Source organism: Euprymna scolopes, chromosome 6 (assembly GCF_053919585.1).
Source record: "Euprymna scolopes isolate OS-2025 chromosome 6, ASM5391958v1, whole genome shotgun sequence".
NCBI classification, from domain to species: Eukaryota; Metazoa; Mollusca; class Cephalopoda; order Sepiida; family Sepiolidae; genus Euprymna; species Euprymna scolopes.
This window is the reverse complement of record NC_136487.1, coordinates 98,855,129-98,874,170: the sequence shown is the minus strand read 5'-3', so window position 1 is coordinate 98,874,170 and position 19,042 is coordinate 98,855,129. Positions and strand designations below refer to the sequence as shown.

The following is a 19,042-nucleotide window of genomic DNA, read 5'->3' as shown; positions in this document are numbered from 1 at the left end:
TTTTCATCTATATTATTGAATGTGTATCTAGTTTAGCATTTTCTTAGTATAGTATTTAGGGGTATCATGGCTATGATGAATAGTAGTAGGGTTACGGAATCTCCTTAGAAGATTCCCCTTCGTATTTTAATCTCAGTCCATCAGCTTTCAATTCAAATCTCGATGTTCTCATTGCATTTTCAATCAAATTGATAATCTTGTCTGTACATTTGTTTGTACATTCTCGGGCATTTTATTATCGATTCTTGAGGGATTCTATCATATGTTTTCTTGTAGTTGATCCATATTTTTTTCTACATTTTACTGCCTTTAGGATTTTTGGTCTACGTATAATAATGTTCCTCTTTTCTCTTTTTCATACCCTTTCTATTTCTAGGGTAGTAGTTCGCAATTATGAAAGGTGTGGCAAATTTGTTCCCTCAGATGTGCTGTTAGTATTTTTTTTACATTGTAGATAAACATAGTTGACGTGTCTTTTTTTATTGTTTATTTTGCATCATTAGTGTGCTGCTTTTTTTTGTTCATCCATTCTGGCACGTCTGCTTTATGGATGCATCTTTTCATGTTTTGAATTTCCAGATAGTGATGTGAATTCTTCTTCTCCTCCTCCTCCTCTTCCTCCTCCTCCTTCTTCTTCTTCTTCTTCTTCTTCTTCTTCTTCTTCTTCTTCTTCTTCTTATTATTATTATTATTATTATTACGCTTATCGCTCCGTCCGTTATCATGCTGTGCATCCCTAAAAAGGATAACCTTGAAAAAAAAATTGGTGTCGCTGTTAAGGCAAAGCTAATAAAAATGATTTGTCTTTCTTGGCCTTTTGGCTAAGATCAAAGTGTAGTATCTGTTCTTCAGGTGCTACATTTCAATTTCTTCTCTCTTGGTGGAAGAAAAATCCTTTACGACTAAGACAATTTTTTCTCCACGTTAAAAAAACGACCCTAGTGTCTAAATCTGTCCCGTGGGAAGGCATTGTGAATAGATACTATGTTTAATGTAACAAAGTTTTAATATTAAAAAAGCAAATGGAAAACGTTATTTCTGATTTAATTACAAAATGCCCTGGAAGTGTTACTTCTGATTAATTATAAAATGCCTTGGAAAATGTCCATTCTGATTTTTTTGTTTTGTTTTGTTTACTTGCCTCCCCGCAAGGTCGGAATTGGACATAACGTTGGTTAAAAATTTAGGGGGGAACCAGCTCTCTGGTCAATAACAAAATAAAGAATTGTATCAGTAATGAAGGATTTCTCCTCCATTAACCAAGATCAAAAAAGGCGGATTAAAGTCACTGGAATGCAGAAACTGGTAGTACACTCAGAAATGCATGTTGAAGCAATGGTTACCTAATCCCTAACCGTGTTTTTATGTATTAGTTTCGAAAAGCTGCTGAAACAGTTTATGATTTAAACATTACTTTATTTCAAGTATATTTTAAGCAGTGGGATATGGGATATGAAGTCAGTCCCGGAAATTACTCAAACCGTTTACGATTTAAACATTACTTTATTTCATGTATAATTTTTACCAGTAGGGTGGGGGATATTAAATCAGTCCCGAAAATGGGTGAAACCGTTTACGCATTGCATATTGCTTTATTCAATGTATATTTTTAACATTGGGGTGGGAACTATGAAGTCGGTTGCGGAAATGGCAGCAACCATTTACGTTTTGGACATTACTTTATTTCATGTGTTATTTTAACAGTAGGATGGGAGAGAGGAAGTCGGTCCCGGGAATGGCTGAAACAGTTTACGATTTACACATTACTTTATTTCATGTATATTTTCAACAGCGGGGTGGGTATTATAAGTCAGTTCCAGAAATGGCTGAAACAGTTTACTATTAAGACATTACATTATTTCATGTATATTTTTTACAGTGCGTTTGAGGATATAAAGTCAGTCCCGGAAATGGCTGAAACAGTTTACTATATAGACATTACATTATTTCATGTATATTTTTAGCAGTGGGTTTGGGATATAAAGTCGGTCCCAGAAATGGCTGAAACAGTTTACTATTTAAACATTACATTATTTCATGTATATTTTTAGCAGTAGGTTAGGATATAAAGTTGGTCCCGGAAATGGCTGAAACAATGTACTATTTAGACATTATATTTATTTCATGTATATTTTTAGCAGTGGGTTAGGGATATAAAGCCAGTCCCGTAAATGGATGAAACAGTTTACTACTTAGACATTACATTATTTCATGTATGTTTTAAGCAGTGGATTTGGGATATAAAGTCGGTCCCGAAAATGGCTGACACAATTTACTATTTAGACATTATATTATTTCATGTATATTTTTAGCAGTAGGTTTTGGATACAAAGTTGGTCCCGGAAATGACTGAAACAGTTTATTTAATGTATATATTTAACCGTAGGTTGGGGATATAAAGTCGGTCCCGGAAATGGTTGAAATAGTTTACTCATTAGACATTACATTATTTCATGTATATTTTTAGCAGTGGGTTTGGGATATAAAGTCGGTCCCGGAAATGGCCGAAACAGTGTTCTATTTGACATTACATTATTTAATGCATATTTTAAGCAGTGGGTTGGTGTGATATAAAGCCAGTCCCGTAAATGGCTGAAACATTTTACTATTAAGACATTACATTATTTCATGTATGCTTTAAGCAGTAGGTTTGGGATATGAAGTCGGTCTCGAAAATGGCTGAAACAGTTAACCATTTAGACATATTATTTCATGTATATTTTTGGCAGTAGGTTTGGGATATAGTTGGTCCCGGAAATGGCTGAAACAGTTTAATCATTAGACATTACATTGTTTCATGTATATTTTTAGCAGTGGGTTTAGGATATAAAGTCGGTCCCGGAAATGGCTGAAACAGTGTACTATTTAGACATTACATTATTACATGTATATTTTTAACAGTGGGTGGGGGATATAAAGCCAGTCCCGTAAATGGTGTAAACAGTGTACTATAAAGACATTACGTTATTTTATGTATATTTTATCAATGCGTTTGGGATACGAAGTCTGTCCCGGAAATGACTGGGAAGAGTTTACTTTTTAGACATTACATTATTTCATGTATATTTTTTACAGTTGGTTTGGGATATAAAGTCAGTCCCGGAAATGGCTGAAACAGTTTTCTATATAGACATTACATTATGTCATGTATATTTTTAGCAGTGGGTTCCGGATATAAAGTCGGTCCCAGAATTGGCTGAAACAGTTTACTATTTAGACATTACATTATGTCATGTATATTTTTGGCAGTGGGCTTGGGATATAAAATCGGTCCCGGAAATGGCGTAAACAGTTTACTATTTGGACATAACATTATTTCATGTATATTTTTTACAGTTGCTTTGGGATATAAAGTCAGTCCAGTAAGACATGCAACACGCTACCTGCTGGAATATCTCTAACTGAAGTATATCTGAAGACATGTAAATATGTATACAACTTTTCTTCCTAATATGTAATTGTATAACTTTACTTTCGTGTTCTTGTTAATTATTTGTGCAGACACAACAGATGCGACGGGAATTCGAACAAAGACTTACGCCGGATAAAATCCACTATTAAAACACAACAGCGGCGTCGAGAATTAAAAAAAAAAAAAGACTTACGCAGGATAAAATCCACTATTAAACACAACAGTGGCGTCAAGAATTCGAAAAAAGACTTACGAAGGATAAAATCCACTATTAAAACGCAACAGCGGTGTCGAGAAATCAAAAAAAACGTACGCAGGATAAAATCCACTAGTAAACACAACAGTGGCCTTGAGAATTCGAAAAAAGACTTACGCGGGAAAATCCACTACTAAACTCAACAGTGGTGTACGAAAAATACGTACTCGAAGAATAAATATCTACTGTTGAACACATAAGTAACATCGAGGATTTTGAAAAAAGAATTACTCGAGAATTTACTGTAGACACAGCGACAGTATTCGAAAAATAGTTTACGCGAAAAGTTATCACGGTCGGGAAAAAAGAAAAGAAAAACAAACGAAAGTAACTTCAAAAATTTGTTGAGCGAATATTTACTCAAAACAAAAGAAAAACAAACGAAAGTAACTACAAAATTGTCGAACGAGTTATTCAAACACTGGATACTTGAAAGCAAAATACCAATAACCATTTCAAAGTAACTACGAAAGTCAAAGAAAAAAAAGGTGTTTTCGCTAGTACACCGTGAACGAATTTATGGGAATTGTCTTGAACCAAGAAAGGATTTTTTTTCTTATACATAAGCAAAACTTAACGGATTAAGAGAAAAAAGATATAATACATTTTTTGCTATCCCTCAATAGAAAAAGGGGAAAAGAAAGTTTTAACGCAAAAAATAAAATATCGATAGAATTCGGTTGATACAAAAAAAGAAAAAAAAAGCGAACTTAAAAAACGGTTGTTCGTAGTTATTGTAAAAAGTGAATTTAGAAAATAGACTGATTTTTCTAATCTTTGAAATAAAAAAAAAACTAGATGGAGGAATTTGCTAAAATAATGACACAGATCATGCAAAATCAGCAGATCTTACAAAAAGAACAGCAAACGCTATACGCAGAAAGAGACGAAAGACAAAATGAACGACTCATAAAATGCCTAGAAAGGCAGGAAGAAAGGTTCGCGCAGATGTAATTGGAACAGAAAGAACTATTAGAAAGATTAACAGCTAATTCCATACAAGAAAGTAATACAACCTTCTCCAACACAACAATTGTTAACAGCATAGATGTGTTCACATACCTACCGGAAGAGGATAAAACTTTTGATGCATACTTCAAGAAGTATGAAGATGTTTTCGAAACAGACTGCGAAAACTGGCCAGGTGGAAAGAAAGTAAGTTTATTACTTCAAAAGCTTGGTACCAGTGAACATTGCAAATTTGTTGATTTCATATTGCCAAGGAGAATGAATCAGTTAGATTTCGCTGAGACAGTAAAGCTTCTTAAGGAGTTATTCGGACCGAACATGTCTCTTTTCCACAAGAGATGGTCAAGTATAAATCTTCAGAAAACTGATGAGCAGGACTACCTGACATACGCGTCAGTAGTAAACAAAAACTGCGACAACTTCAAATTATCGGAACTCACGGTGGACGATTTCAAATGCTTAATCTTTGCACAGGGTCTAGTATCCACAAAAAATTCAGAGATCCGAAGATGCGTTCTCTCAAAATTAGAGACAGAACAAGGCCTGACATAGCAGAAATTAACAGAAGATTGCTAAAGTGCAGTATCACTAAAAAAAGATTCCAGGGATATAGAAAAAGCAGGAGTGGCGCACATTAGGAAGATTAAAAAACTGGCAGAAACTCAGGACAAAAAAATTTTGAGACTAGTCAAAATTCGAAAAAATACCCAACTTATAAATACTCAAATTATAATAACTACAGAAAACGAAATTACGATAATAATCAAAGGAATTATAAAAAGACAGTACCAGGTAATAATTGCAGAAGATGTGATGAAAAACATTTGGAAAAGGATTGCCCTTACAAAAATATCAGGTGCTACAACTGCGATAAAGTTGGACATAAGAGTGTTTGCTGCAGAACAAAAAATAGAGTACACCAAATGAGAACAAACGAGAAAGGGAAAAATAATTTACGAAAATATGTATCAGTAAATATTTTCGACAAAAAGTGAAATTTCAGCTTGACTCTGGATCAGATTTGTCGTTAATAAACGCCAACACTTGGAAAAAGCTGGGTAAACCGACCCTTCAAAAGTCAAGTAAAGGTGCATGAACAGTGACAGGAGACGAAATAAAATTCGAAGGAGAGGTAATCCTGCCCATTAATTTAAATGGTACGACGAAGAAATTGAAAATCTTCATAATTAAAGAAAGCGGGAACTTACTGGGAATTGACTGGGTTGAAAAATTCAATATTTGGGATAAACCAATGAACGCTTTTTGTAGAAAAATAACCAGTTGCACGACAACATCAGAAAATATTAAAAACGATCTAAAAAAGTAATTCCCAGAAATATTTACTACTGAACTGAGAAGATGCAATAAATTTAAGGCTTCGTTCGAGCTAAAAAAAAAAAAGGATGTAACACCGGTGTTTAAGAAAAAACGGAACGTACCGTTCGCCAGTTTAGACAAAATAAATAGCGAGCTAGATAGACTCGAAAAAAACAGGCATCTTATCGAAAATCGAAACTAGCGTCTGGGCAGCCCCTACGGTATACGTAAAAAAAAGTCGGAACAAATTCAGGACACTACTTCCGGCAGAAAAGGCTTACTCTCAAATAGAAAAAGAGAGGTTAAGCATTATTTTCGCGATGACGAAATTCCACCGTTACCTGTACGGGAGACATTTTTTACTGGAAACAGATCACAAGCCCCCTAGTGACAATCTTCGGCTCAAAAAAGGGATTGCCAGTATATACGGCAAATCGCCTACTCTCTTGGGGTACGATCTTGCTAAATTATGACTTTCAAATAAAACATTCGAAAAATAGGTCATGCGGATGGCCTGTCAAGATTTATACCGAAAATGGAGGAAACCCTTGAAGAGTCAGTAATTGCAGCTATACGTTCCAATTATGAGGAAAAAACATGGTGGCGAATATAATAGAAGAATTACCAGTCACGTTAACGGATATAAAAAGGGAGGCTGAAAATGACGATGTCATCACAGACATAAAAATAAGGGAAAATGATGAAAAAACGCAAAGCATATTTTCCGTATGCAATGATGTTTTGTTATATAGTGAAAGAGTTGTTATCCCGAAAACCTTGCAGAAAAAGATCTTACGTGATCTTCATACAAGACACCCGGGTATAAATAGGATGAATGCACTTATGCGGAGTTACGTTTACTGGCGTAACATGGATGTGGATATTGCACTAACAGTAAACAAGTGTAAAGGTTGTGCGTTAGCCGCAAAGGCACCACCGATAGTCCATAAACCTTGGAAAAAAACTGACCATCCATGGTCACGCATTCATATAGACTTTGCTGGGACGACCGAAGGACAATACTACCTAATCGTAGTAGATAGTTTTTTTCCAGATGGCCTGAAGTAAAGCGTTTCAAGAACCCGACGACAAATAATACAATAAGTTTTCTGCATGAAATATTTGCACGGTTGGGTGTGCCAGACATTATAGTCACATATAACGGAACACAATTTACATCAAGTGGTTTCAAGGACTTTTGTCACACTTTTCAGGTAAAACATATAACTACACCACCGTTCCACCCTCGATCAAATGGATTTATCGGAAAGGTTCGTAGACACGATAAAACGTGCACTTAGAAAATCAATAGGGACCCCGACGGATAAAACATTACAGCAATTCCTGCAAATATACAGGATAACTAAGAACCCAAATACACCGTCGAAATTATCGCCAGCAGAATTAATGTTTGCTAGAAAAATAAAATCACCATTTGATAAATTAATACTAAAGCAAGCAATCGTCCATCAAACTACGCACACATCCCATAAAAGGTTTAAACCTGGTGATAGTGTATATTTTAAATGTATGAAAAATAATATTTCATACTGGGGGTTTGGTACGGTAGATAAACGTATCGGCGACTTGGTCTACATGATAAAAGGTCCAAAAAGGATACACAAAAGACATCAAAATCAATTGAGAAAGCGTCATATAAAAGACAACGAATATGACAAACCTGATGAAAAGGAAGATCCAATTGATATACTATACGAAGCGTTTGATATCGAACCACCACAAGCCATGCCCGAACCAAGAAGATCGGGAAGGAAAAGAAAGTTTAAAGAACCAATTATAATGAACCCCAAGAGGAAAAGATATTGAAATCTACACAGCTTCAAATCTTGGGAGGGGGTGTTGTGGAGATGCGTACTAATTAACATAGGCGGGTGAGTGAGATATATAAAAGTATCAATCACCAATACCGGGAAAGTCCGGCAACGACCGTCAAATAGGCAAGACGTTTATGCTGCCTCCAGTAAGACATGCAACACGCCACCTGCCGGAATATCTCCAACTGAAGTATATCTGAAGACATGTAAATATGTATACAACTTTTCTTTTCTTTTTTTTATTCAATTTTCACCCAAACAAGGCATAGTGCCACTTTGAAGCAGGGGACTACTATCAGGGACTTAATTAGCAGGGTCATTATGAAGGGAAATGAGTAGAAAGATGTCTGTTAACATTACACTTGAACTTCTGCATATCAGTGCAGTTGGGAAAGCAGAATCCCGGAAGGGGGTTCCAAAGACCCGCAGTTCTGGGGAAGAAACTATTGGATTAAAAGGCTTTCTTGCACCTAGGGATCTCTACTGTAAAGGGATGAGACTTAGTAGCTTGTCGGGTTTGTCGGGGGTAGTTACGTCGGGGAGGTACAAGTGTTTGCAGTTCGTCAGAGCATTCACCATTAAAGTATTTGTAGAACAGGTAGAGGGATGCAACATCTCGTCGATGGGACAGAGGCTGAAGCCTAGATGACAGTTCAGGACCTATCAGGTTGGCGACTCTCTTTTGAACCCTGTCCAGGAGCGAGAGACAAGCAGCAGATGCACCAGCCCAGATGTGACAACAGTACTCCATACATGGGTGAATGGTGGCCTCATAGAGGTATACGATACTGTCAGGCGTAAGTAGTTTTCTAGCACGGTAGAGGGAACCAACCTTCCTTGCATTAGTCTTGGCAATGCTCTCAATGTATCTATTCCAGTTCATATTCCCTGTAAACGTTAGGCCGAGGAGTTAAAAAAAAGTACTTTCAGGCAATGTGTTCTTGGCCATTGCTATTCGTGGTAGAGAAGGTTTCTTGTAGTTATTGAAGGAAACAAGCTTAGTCTTAGCAGCATTGAATGTGACCATCCATTTTTGTCCCCATTCCACTACAGATTGGAGGTCATCCTCTAGTGTTTCTGCCATTTCATTGGATATGTGTTCATTTGTTTTCTCCTCATATCTGTTATAGAGAGTTGTGTCATCGGCAGATATACCCATCTCCGAAACAATTTTATCAGGGAGGTCATTTATGAATATCAGAAATATTAGAGGTCCAAGGATAGACCCCTGAGGTAGTCCCGCATTTATGTCATATTGTTTAGATGTACGACCGTCGAGGACAACTTGAATGTTTCTCTTACTTAAGAAGGATTTAATTACATTATGAATTCTTCCAGTGATTCTATATGATCCAATTTTCCTTAGAAGACCATCGTGCCATACCCTGTCAAAAGCCTTAGATATATCAAGGGCTACCGCTCTACCCTCCCCTGTTTTGTCCAATGAACGGTATATACGTTCAGAAACTACAGTTAAGATATCTGCTGTTGAACGGGCTTGCCTGAATCCATATTGTTTATCAGTCAGGAGTTTAGCAGCTGTTAGGTGCTGGACTAGGGCTTTATTAACTAAGGACTCAAATATTTTGGCGAAAAGCGGGAGGAGGCTAATGGAGCGATAATTTAGTAGGTCAGTTCTTTCACCAGAATTCTTGAAGACTAGTACCACAGAAGCGGTTTTCCAGCAGTCGGGAAAGCAAGATTCGTTAAGGCATTTATTGTAAAGTTTGGAGAGAACTGGAGCAACCTCGGCAGAACATATTTTAATAGCACAGCCGGGATTGGATCTGATTTACATGCTTTTGAGGTGTCTAGATTTTTTATAATAGCATGTACCTGAGAAAGGGTGATTTTCAAATCGTCTAGTGTGGCGTCTGTTCACAGAGGAAAATCAGGGAGGGAGTGGTGTACCGAGTTCAGTTTTGAGTTTGAGGCAAACGACTGGCTAGCAGATTAGCCTTGGCAGTTGCCGTGCAAGCAACCTCATGATTGTTTGATAGTGGGAGAATAGTTGACTGTCCATTATTTACTACGCTGTTGTAGATTTTCCAAAAATCCCGGGTTCCTAATTTCTGTGCTTCGATGCGTTTTCTGGTGGTTTCAGAGTAATCTGTCTTAGCTGTCTCTATCACTCTCTTACAATTATTTCTAGCTTCTATAAACTTCTGTTTATTTGAGCTGGACTTATGTCGGCTGAATCTGCGGAACGCATGCTGTCTTTGAAAAATGGCAGCTGCATAAGCAGAAATAAACCATTGGGGAGAGTGGGGTTTGCTATAGAATTTTCGTGCGGGAACATGTGCTTCAATTGCAGTTTTGAACCATTCAGTTGTCTCATTTGCACATTGTTCCGCTGGAAGAGTAAAGATATTTTGTCATGGGGCATCTCTGATGAGTTCCCTGATGGCTTCCCAATCAGCCTTTTTGTAATACCTCGTTGTTTTGAGTAGTAGGTCTTCAGTTTTAGGGCGAGAATTTAGGCTGATTTCTACCATTATCACAGCGTGATCAGCATTCCCAAGTGGGCTGTGGGCATTTGTTGTACAGTCATCATTATTTTTCTTCCTAATATATATATGTATACATTTACTTTCATGTTCTTGTTAATTACACTGGTCAACAAATTTTTATTTTTTTTCTTTGGCAGACCATCTAGGAGTGTTTTCTGGGGTTTTGAAGGTCGCTGATTACGAATATAACATTGGTTTTGCCAGATTGGCTCTAGTTTAGAAGATACTGATAGCCCCAAATAAGCCTAAACTGCTAAAATTCTCCCTGAAATACTTCAATATAGAAGCAGTAAATAATAATTTTCTGATATTATTGAATCATTATAATGATTATGTATATATTGAAGTATTTCAGGGAGAATTTTTATATAATTATTTATATAGGGAGAATTTTTATATAATTATATACTGTAATTACTTAATGATATGAACCGGATGTCTTTTGTTACATCTGTGGACAGTATATGATGGCACAACAAAAGAGGAATATTACAGACTTTGTCAAGAGGGCGTACAAAGCATACTTCGATATGATACTTGGTGACCAAGACAAGTCTTGGGCCCCACATATGGTGTGCAAAACCTGTGTAGAAAGTCTCCGCGGTTGGACCAACGGTAAGCTGAAGTTGAAGTTTGCTGTACCAATGGTGTGGAGAGAGCCCAACTTCTACTTCTGTCTCAATGACATGACGGGGTTTAATAAGCACAAGAAAGCAAATTGGCAGTATCCGAGCCTGGATTCTGCTATCCGTCCTGTTGCGCACTCTGAGGATCTATCTGTGCCTGTTTTCACCAGTTTGCCTGAAATCGATGAAACTGAAGAGATTCCAGCTGATCTTTCAATATCAAGTGATGATAGCTGTAGCGACTATGAAGAACCCTCAAATGGCCCTCAGCTTTTCAATCAATCTGAACTTAATGACCTAGTGCGAGACCTTTGTTTGTCGAAGGAGCAGTCTGAAGTTCTTGCATCACGACTCCAAGAGAAAAACATTCTTGATTCTGGCACAAAAGTAACATACTATAGGACAAGGGAAGGCAGCTTGCTTCGTTTCTTTTCTAAAGAAGACGACCTGGTCTTTTGTAATGACGTTCTGCACTTCTTAACTGCATGGGGATCTCATCATATGACCCAGCAGATTGGCGTCTCTTCATAGATAGCTCGAAAGCAAGTCTAAAAATTGTACTTTTGCACAATGCCAATAAGTTTGCTCCTGTACCAATTGGCCATTCTACCAAGATGAAAGAAGAGTATGATGCTATCAAATTTGTTCTTGAACAGCTGAATTACAACACTCATAAATGGCTGATTTGTGTGGACTTGAAAATGGTGAATTTTCTGCTTGGTCAGCAAAGTGGGTACACAAAGTATCCATGCTTTCTTTGTTTGTGGGATAGCAGAGCAAGAATCCAGCACTGGAGAAGGGAGAACTGGCCAGAACGAGAAAGTCTCGAAGTCGGCACAGCCAACGTCATCAATGAGCCTTTGGTACCCAGGGATAGAATCATCTTCCCTCCATTGCACATAAAACTAGGGCTCATGAAGCAGTTTGTTAAGGCGTTGAACAAGGATGGGGATTGCTTCAAGTACATATGCAGGCAATTTCCAGGTCTTTCCATCGAAAAAGCTAAAGGTGGCATCTTCGATGGACCTCAGATTCGAACGCTCATGAGGGATTCTGACTTCACTAATCATATGAACACGGTTGAGTTAAATGCTTGGGTGTCCTTCACAGATGTAGTGACAAACTTTTGGGGAAATCACAAAGCTGACAATTACAAGCAATTGGTCCGTAAGATGCTTACTGCATACGGAAAACTAGGGGCAAATATGAGCATTAAAGTTCATTTCTTGTTTAGCCACCTCGACAGATTTCCTGGTAATCTTGGTGATTACAGTGAGGAGCAGGGAGAGAGATTCCATCAAGACATCAAAACAATGGAAGAGAGGTATCAAGGCAAATGGGATGAGCACATGATGGCAGACTACTGCTGGAACCTTTTGAGAGACTGCCCAAAAGTTGCTCACAAGCGAAAATCGTATAAACGTCAATTTTAGTTTTGTGAATAAAATATTGTTTTGTGTGTTCATTGTAACTAAGAATCTAGTGTATAATGTTTTGCATTAATTTATGATATATAACTGATTATGTAAATGTTTTTTTTCACTTGGAGAATTAAAATTCAGCAAATTTTTAGCAAATTTTTTGTATATCCTCGAAATCTATGAAAAGTGTTCAGTTATAGGATAAATGAAATGATGTTATATCTAACTTAACTTGTTAGATTGAGATTTTACACTGTCTTTGTGGTTTAAGATTATCATAAAAATCAATATCTGACATTTATGCACTATTTAGCCGTTTTTTGTACGTTTAGCTATGGTCGCGAATGGGTGATTTCAGACAAACGACCCCTCTGTGATATCTCAAAAACTAGAGCCAATTTGAAAAAACTAATGTCAGATTCGGATTCAGCGCCCTTTAAAACCCCAGAAACCAGTCTTACTTTGCCTGCCAAAAATATTGTGTTGACCAGTGTTATTTATGCAGAAACAACAACAACAACAACAACAACAACAACAATAATAATAATAATAATAATAATAATAATAATAATAATAATAATAATAATAATAATAATAATAATTCTTTTTCTGGAAATTCTAATTACAACAATAATGCCGTCTATCTCACCACTCAGATTTGAATATACGAAACAAACTTTTGAAGAAATTGCATACAGCAACACATTATATATGACCGCACATGCAAGTAAAAGCCATGCTATTAAAAAGAAAATGATTGAGCGTAAATACTTCATTTCTTGATGCCCCATGCGGTTGGTATTTTTCAAATATTGGTTAATCTAATTTCAAGTATAAGAATATTATAGACCAAATACAGCTCAGCAACTTTACACAGAAAATTAATTTTGACTGATAACCAAACAAAAAGAACGCGATCGGACAAACTATATAAAACTTAATACAAACAAGGCGAAAGTAAATAGTATATGTAAACCACATTATTAGTGAATACAGCAAAGTAACCCCAAAATTTTTAATTTGACGGTATTGAAATAGGAATATCGTCAACTGAAAAGGGTGTAAACGTTGAACAAGCAGATATTTGATACGGACATTCATGCAGTATTGTTTATTTAGTATTGAAGAAAAGGTAAATATGCTACATACTTATCCTAGTAAGAATATCAGAAATAAATCGGAAGAAAAGTGCTAAATATTAAATTGGCCTGTTCCAGCAGGTTACAGAGTGAAGATAAAAAAAGCAGAAAAACTAACCCGATGGAACTTGCTGGAAAGCCGAAGGAAACAAGAAAGCAACGTAGCCGTAATGCTAATAATTTTAGGACCACTAGATTTGCTTCTGAAAAAAAATATGGAACTGCAATAAATAAAATTGACAGGGAATTGAAAAACTATTACGAAAAATTATTGAGTGCTGAAATTATCTTACATAACAAGGTGACGCTGAAGTTAAAAAAAAATAGTACGTCCTAAACATAATAAAGAAATATAGATAGAGTATAGTAAGATAAAGACAGAAACTTGAACTTCCCGCGTAGACAAAGCAGGAAGGCCCACCTTACATCCCGCCCCCTAAGAAATGTGATTTAACGAACGACAGTTAATAACACTAAAAGGAATCTGACTGCATAGAAGGGATAATGAGAGTGAGCGCTATCCGAAACTCAGCAGGAATAGATGAAGAGTACTGGGATCCCGCGGAGGCTGATTTGTACGCTAATTTTAGAGGAATCCATCAGCTGTTATCAATAAAAACTAAAAAATAACCTGCTGTCGTGACAATTAAATGATTATCGCAATTTTTATAGCAATTCTTTGAGTCAAAATTCTTCTTAAACAAATAATAGAAGAGCTGAGGAGCATGGATAATAGATGGGAACAAATGAACATTCATCAAGCAATGCAGTTAGAAGATATCGACAGATTCGAAAAGTCGCAAGGAAATATCATCAACAGTATTGAAGATTAGGTCGACTTTGTAACCAAAGAATTGGAAGATTACAGAATAAACAGGGAGTAGATGAAAACGAGTGAGATAGATATTTACGGGTTTAGAGTCGTTGTTCTCTTATGATTCATATGACTTACAGCATGAATAAGTCTTTATTTATATGTTAAAATATGACATTATTTAAATGCCACAACAAATCACCTCATAAGTTTCTAGAAGTAAGTGTGTAATAACTCTTTAGATGCCAGAACAAATCATCTCAATAATTTCTAGAAGTAAGTGCGTATTAACTATTTAGATGGCACAACAAATAACCTCATAATTTCTAGAAGTAAGTGAGTAAAAATTATTAAAATGCCACAACAAATCACCTCATAAGTTTCTAGAAGTAAGTGCGTAAAAATTATGTACATTCCACAACTAATAAGCTCAACATTTTCTAGAAGTGAGTAAATATTATTTAAATGCCACAACAAATCACCTCATAATTTTCAAGAAGTAAGTGCGTCCAAATTATTTAAATGCCACAACAAATCACCTCCCATTTTTCTAGAAGTAAGTGCATAAAAATTATGTAAATGCCAAACCAAATTCATTTCTATTGAATACATCGATAACATCAATAATTTACTTGAGTACAAAATTCATTACTATATAATATATCTATAACATCCATAATTTGCTTGAGTACAAAATCCACTACGATTGAATACATCTATAACAACAAACATTTTCTTGAGTACAAAATTCATTAGTATTTAATATATCTATAAGAACCATAATTTACTTGAATACATAATTCATTACTATTAAATACATCTATAACAACCATAATTTACTTGAGGACACAATGCATTACTATTAAATACATCTATAACATCCATAATTTACTTGAGTACAAAATTCATTACTATTTAATACATCTATAACATCCATAATCTATTTGAGTACAAAATTCATTTCTGTTGAATACATCTATAACATCCATAATTTACTTGAGTACAAAATTCATTACTATTTAATACATCTATAAAATCCATAATTTATTTGAGTACAAAATTCATTACTATTTAATACATCTATAATATCCATGATTTACTTGAGTACAAAATTCATTACTATTTAATACATCTATAACATCCATAATTTACTTGAGTACAAAATTCATTACTATTGAATACATCTATAACATCCATAATTTACTTGAGTACAAAATTCATTACTATTTAATACATCTATAACATCCATAATTTATTTGAGTACAAAATTCATTTCTATTGAATACATCTATAAAATCCATAATTTATTTGAGTACAAAATTCATTACTATTTAATACATCTATAATATCCATGATTTACTTGAGTACAAAATTCATTACTATTTAATACATCTATAACATCCATAATTTATTTGAGTACAAAATTCATTACTATTGAATACATCTATAAAATCCATAATTTACTTGAGTACAAAATTCATTACTATTTAATACATCTATAACATCCATAATTTATTTGAGTACAAAATTCATTTCTATTGAATACAACTATAACATCCATAATTTATTTGAGTACAAAATTCATTACTATTTAATACATCTATAACATCCATAATTTACTTGAGTACAAAATTCATTACTATTTCATACATCTATAACATCCATAATTTATTTGAGTACAAAATTCATTTCTATTGAATACATCTATAAAATCCATAATTTATTTGAGTACAAAATTCATTACTATTTAATACATCTATAACATCCATAATTTACTTGAGTACAAAATTCATTACTATTTAATACATCTATAACATCCATAATTTACTTGAGTACAAAATTAATTACTATTTAATACATCTATAACATCCATAATTTATTTGAGTACAAAATTCATTTCTATTGAATACATCTATAACATCCATAATTTATTTTAGTACAAAATTCATTTCTATTGAATACATCTATAACATCCATAATTTACTTGAGTACAAAATTCATTACTATTTAATACATCTATAACATCCATAATTTATTTGAGTACAAAATTCATTTCTATTGAATACATCTATAACATCCATAATTTATTTAAGTACAAAATTCATTACTATTTAATACATCTATAACATCCATAATTTACTTGAGTACAAAATTCATTACTATTTAATACATCTATAACATCCATAATTTATTTGAGTACAAAATTCATTTCTATTGAATATATCTATAACATCCATAATTTACTTGAGTACAAAATTCATTACTATTGAATACATCTATAACATCCATAATTTACTTGAGTACAAAATTCATTACTATTTAATACATCCATAACATCCATAATTTACTTGAGTACAAAATTAATTACTATTTAATACATCTATAACATCCATAATTTATTTGAGTAAAAAATTCATTACTATTGAATACATCTATAACATCCATAATTTATTTGAGTACAAAATTCATTACTATTTAATACATCTATAACATCCATAATTTACTTGAGTACAAAATTCATTTCTATTGAATACATCTAAAACATCCATAATTTATTTGAGTACAAAATTCATTACTATTTAATACATCTATAACATCCATAATTTACTTGAGTACAAAATTCATTACTATTTAATACATCTATAACATCCATAATTTACTTGAGTACAAAATTCATTTCTATTGAATACATCTATAACATCCATAATTTACTTGAGTACAAAATTCATTACTATTTAATAAATCTATAACATCCATAATTTATTTGAGTACAAAATTCATTACTATTTAATACATCTATAACATCCATAATTTATTTGAGTACAAAATTCATTTCTATTGAATACATCTATAACATCCATAATTTACTTGAGTACAAAATTCATTACTATTTAATACATCTATAACATCCATAATTTACTTGAGTACAAAATTCATTACTATTTAATACATCTATAACATCCATAATTTACTTGAGTACAAAATTCATTACTATTTAATACATCTATAACATCCATAATTTATTTGAGTACAAAATTCATTACTATTTAATACATCTATAACATCCATAATTTATTTGAGTACAAAATTCATTTCTATTGAATACATATATAACATCCATAATTTACTTGAGTACAAAATACATTACTATTTAATACATCTATAACATCCATAATTTACTTGAGTACAAAATTCATTACTATTTAATACATCTATAACATCCATAATTTACTTGAGTACAAAATTCATTACTATTTAATACATCTATAACATCCATAATTTATTTGAGTACAAAATTCATTACTATTTAATACATCTATAACATCCATAATTTACTTGAGTACAAAATTCATTACTATTTAATACATCTATAACACCCATAATTTACTTGAGTACAAAATTCATTTCTATTGAATACATCTATACCATCCATAATTTATTTGAGTAAAAAATTCATTTCTATTGAATACATCTATAACATCCATAATTTATTTGAGTACAAAATTCATTACTATTTAATACATCTATAACATCCATAATTTACTTGAGTACAAAATTCATTACTATTTAATACATCTATAACATCCATAATTTACTTGAGTACAAAATTCATTACTATTTAATACATCTATAACATCCATAATTTATTTGAGTACAAAATTCATTTCTATTGAATACATCTATAACATCCATAATTTATTTTAGTACAAAATTCATTTCTATTGAATACATCTATAACATCCATAATTTACTTGAGTACAAAATTCATTACTATTTAATACATCTATAACATCCATAATTTATTTGAGTACAAAATTCATTTCTACTGAATACATCTATAACATCCATAATTTATTTGAGTACAAAATTCATTACTATTTAATACATCTATAACATCCATAATTTACTTGAGTACAAAATTCATTACTATTTAATACATCTATAAAATCCATAATTTATTTGAGTACAAAATTCATTACTATTTAATACATCTATAACATCCATAATTTACTTGAGTACAAAATTCATTACTATTTAATACATCTATAACATCCATAATTTACTTGAGTACAAAATTCATTACTATTTAATAAATCTATAACATCCATAATTTATTTGAGTACAAAATTCATTACTATTTAATACATCTATAACATCCATAATTTATTTGAGTACAAAATTCATTTCTATTGAATACATCTATAACATCCATAATTTACTTGAGTACAAAATTCATTACTATTTAATACATCTATAACATCCATAATTTACTTGAGTACAAAATTCATTACTATTTAATACATCTATAACATCCATAATTTACTTGAGTACAAAATTCATTACTATTTAATACATCTATAACATCCATAATTTATTTGAGTACAAAATTCATTACTATTTAATACATCTATAACATCCATACTTTATTTGAGTACAAAATTCATTTCTATTGAATACATCTATAACATCCATAATTTACTTCAGTACAAAATACATTACTATTTAATACATCTATAACATCCATAATTTACTTGAGTTCAAAATTCATTACTATTTAATACATCTATAACATCCATAATTTACTTGAGTACAAAATTCATTACTATTTAATACATCTATAACATCCATAATTTATTTGAGTACAAAATTCATTACTATTTAATACATCTATAACATCCATAATTTATTTTAGTACAAAATTCATTACTATTTAATACATCTATAACATCCATAATTTACTTG

The 19,042-nt window shown here is 32.9% G+C and overlaps 1 protein-coding gene and 1 pseudogene across 7 annotated transcripts in view; one reads left to right on the top strand and one right to left on the bottom strand.

The window, feature by feature from the left end:
* The window catches only part of LOC145277818 (protein shifted-like), a 593,688-nt gene that overhangs the window by 251,859 nt on the left and 322,787 nt on the right, over positions 1-19,042 (bottom strand). The gene's annotated exons all lie outside the window — the stretch shown is intronic.
* On the top strand, positions 801-942 carry LOC145278452 (U2 spliceosomal RNA; annotated as a pseudogene).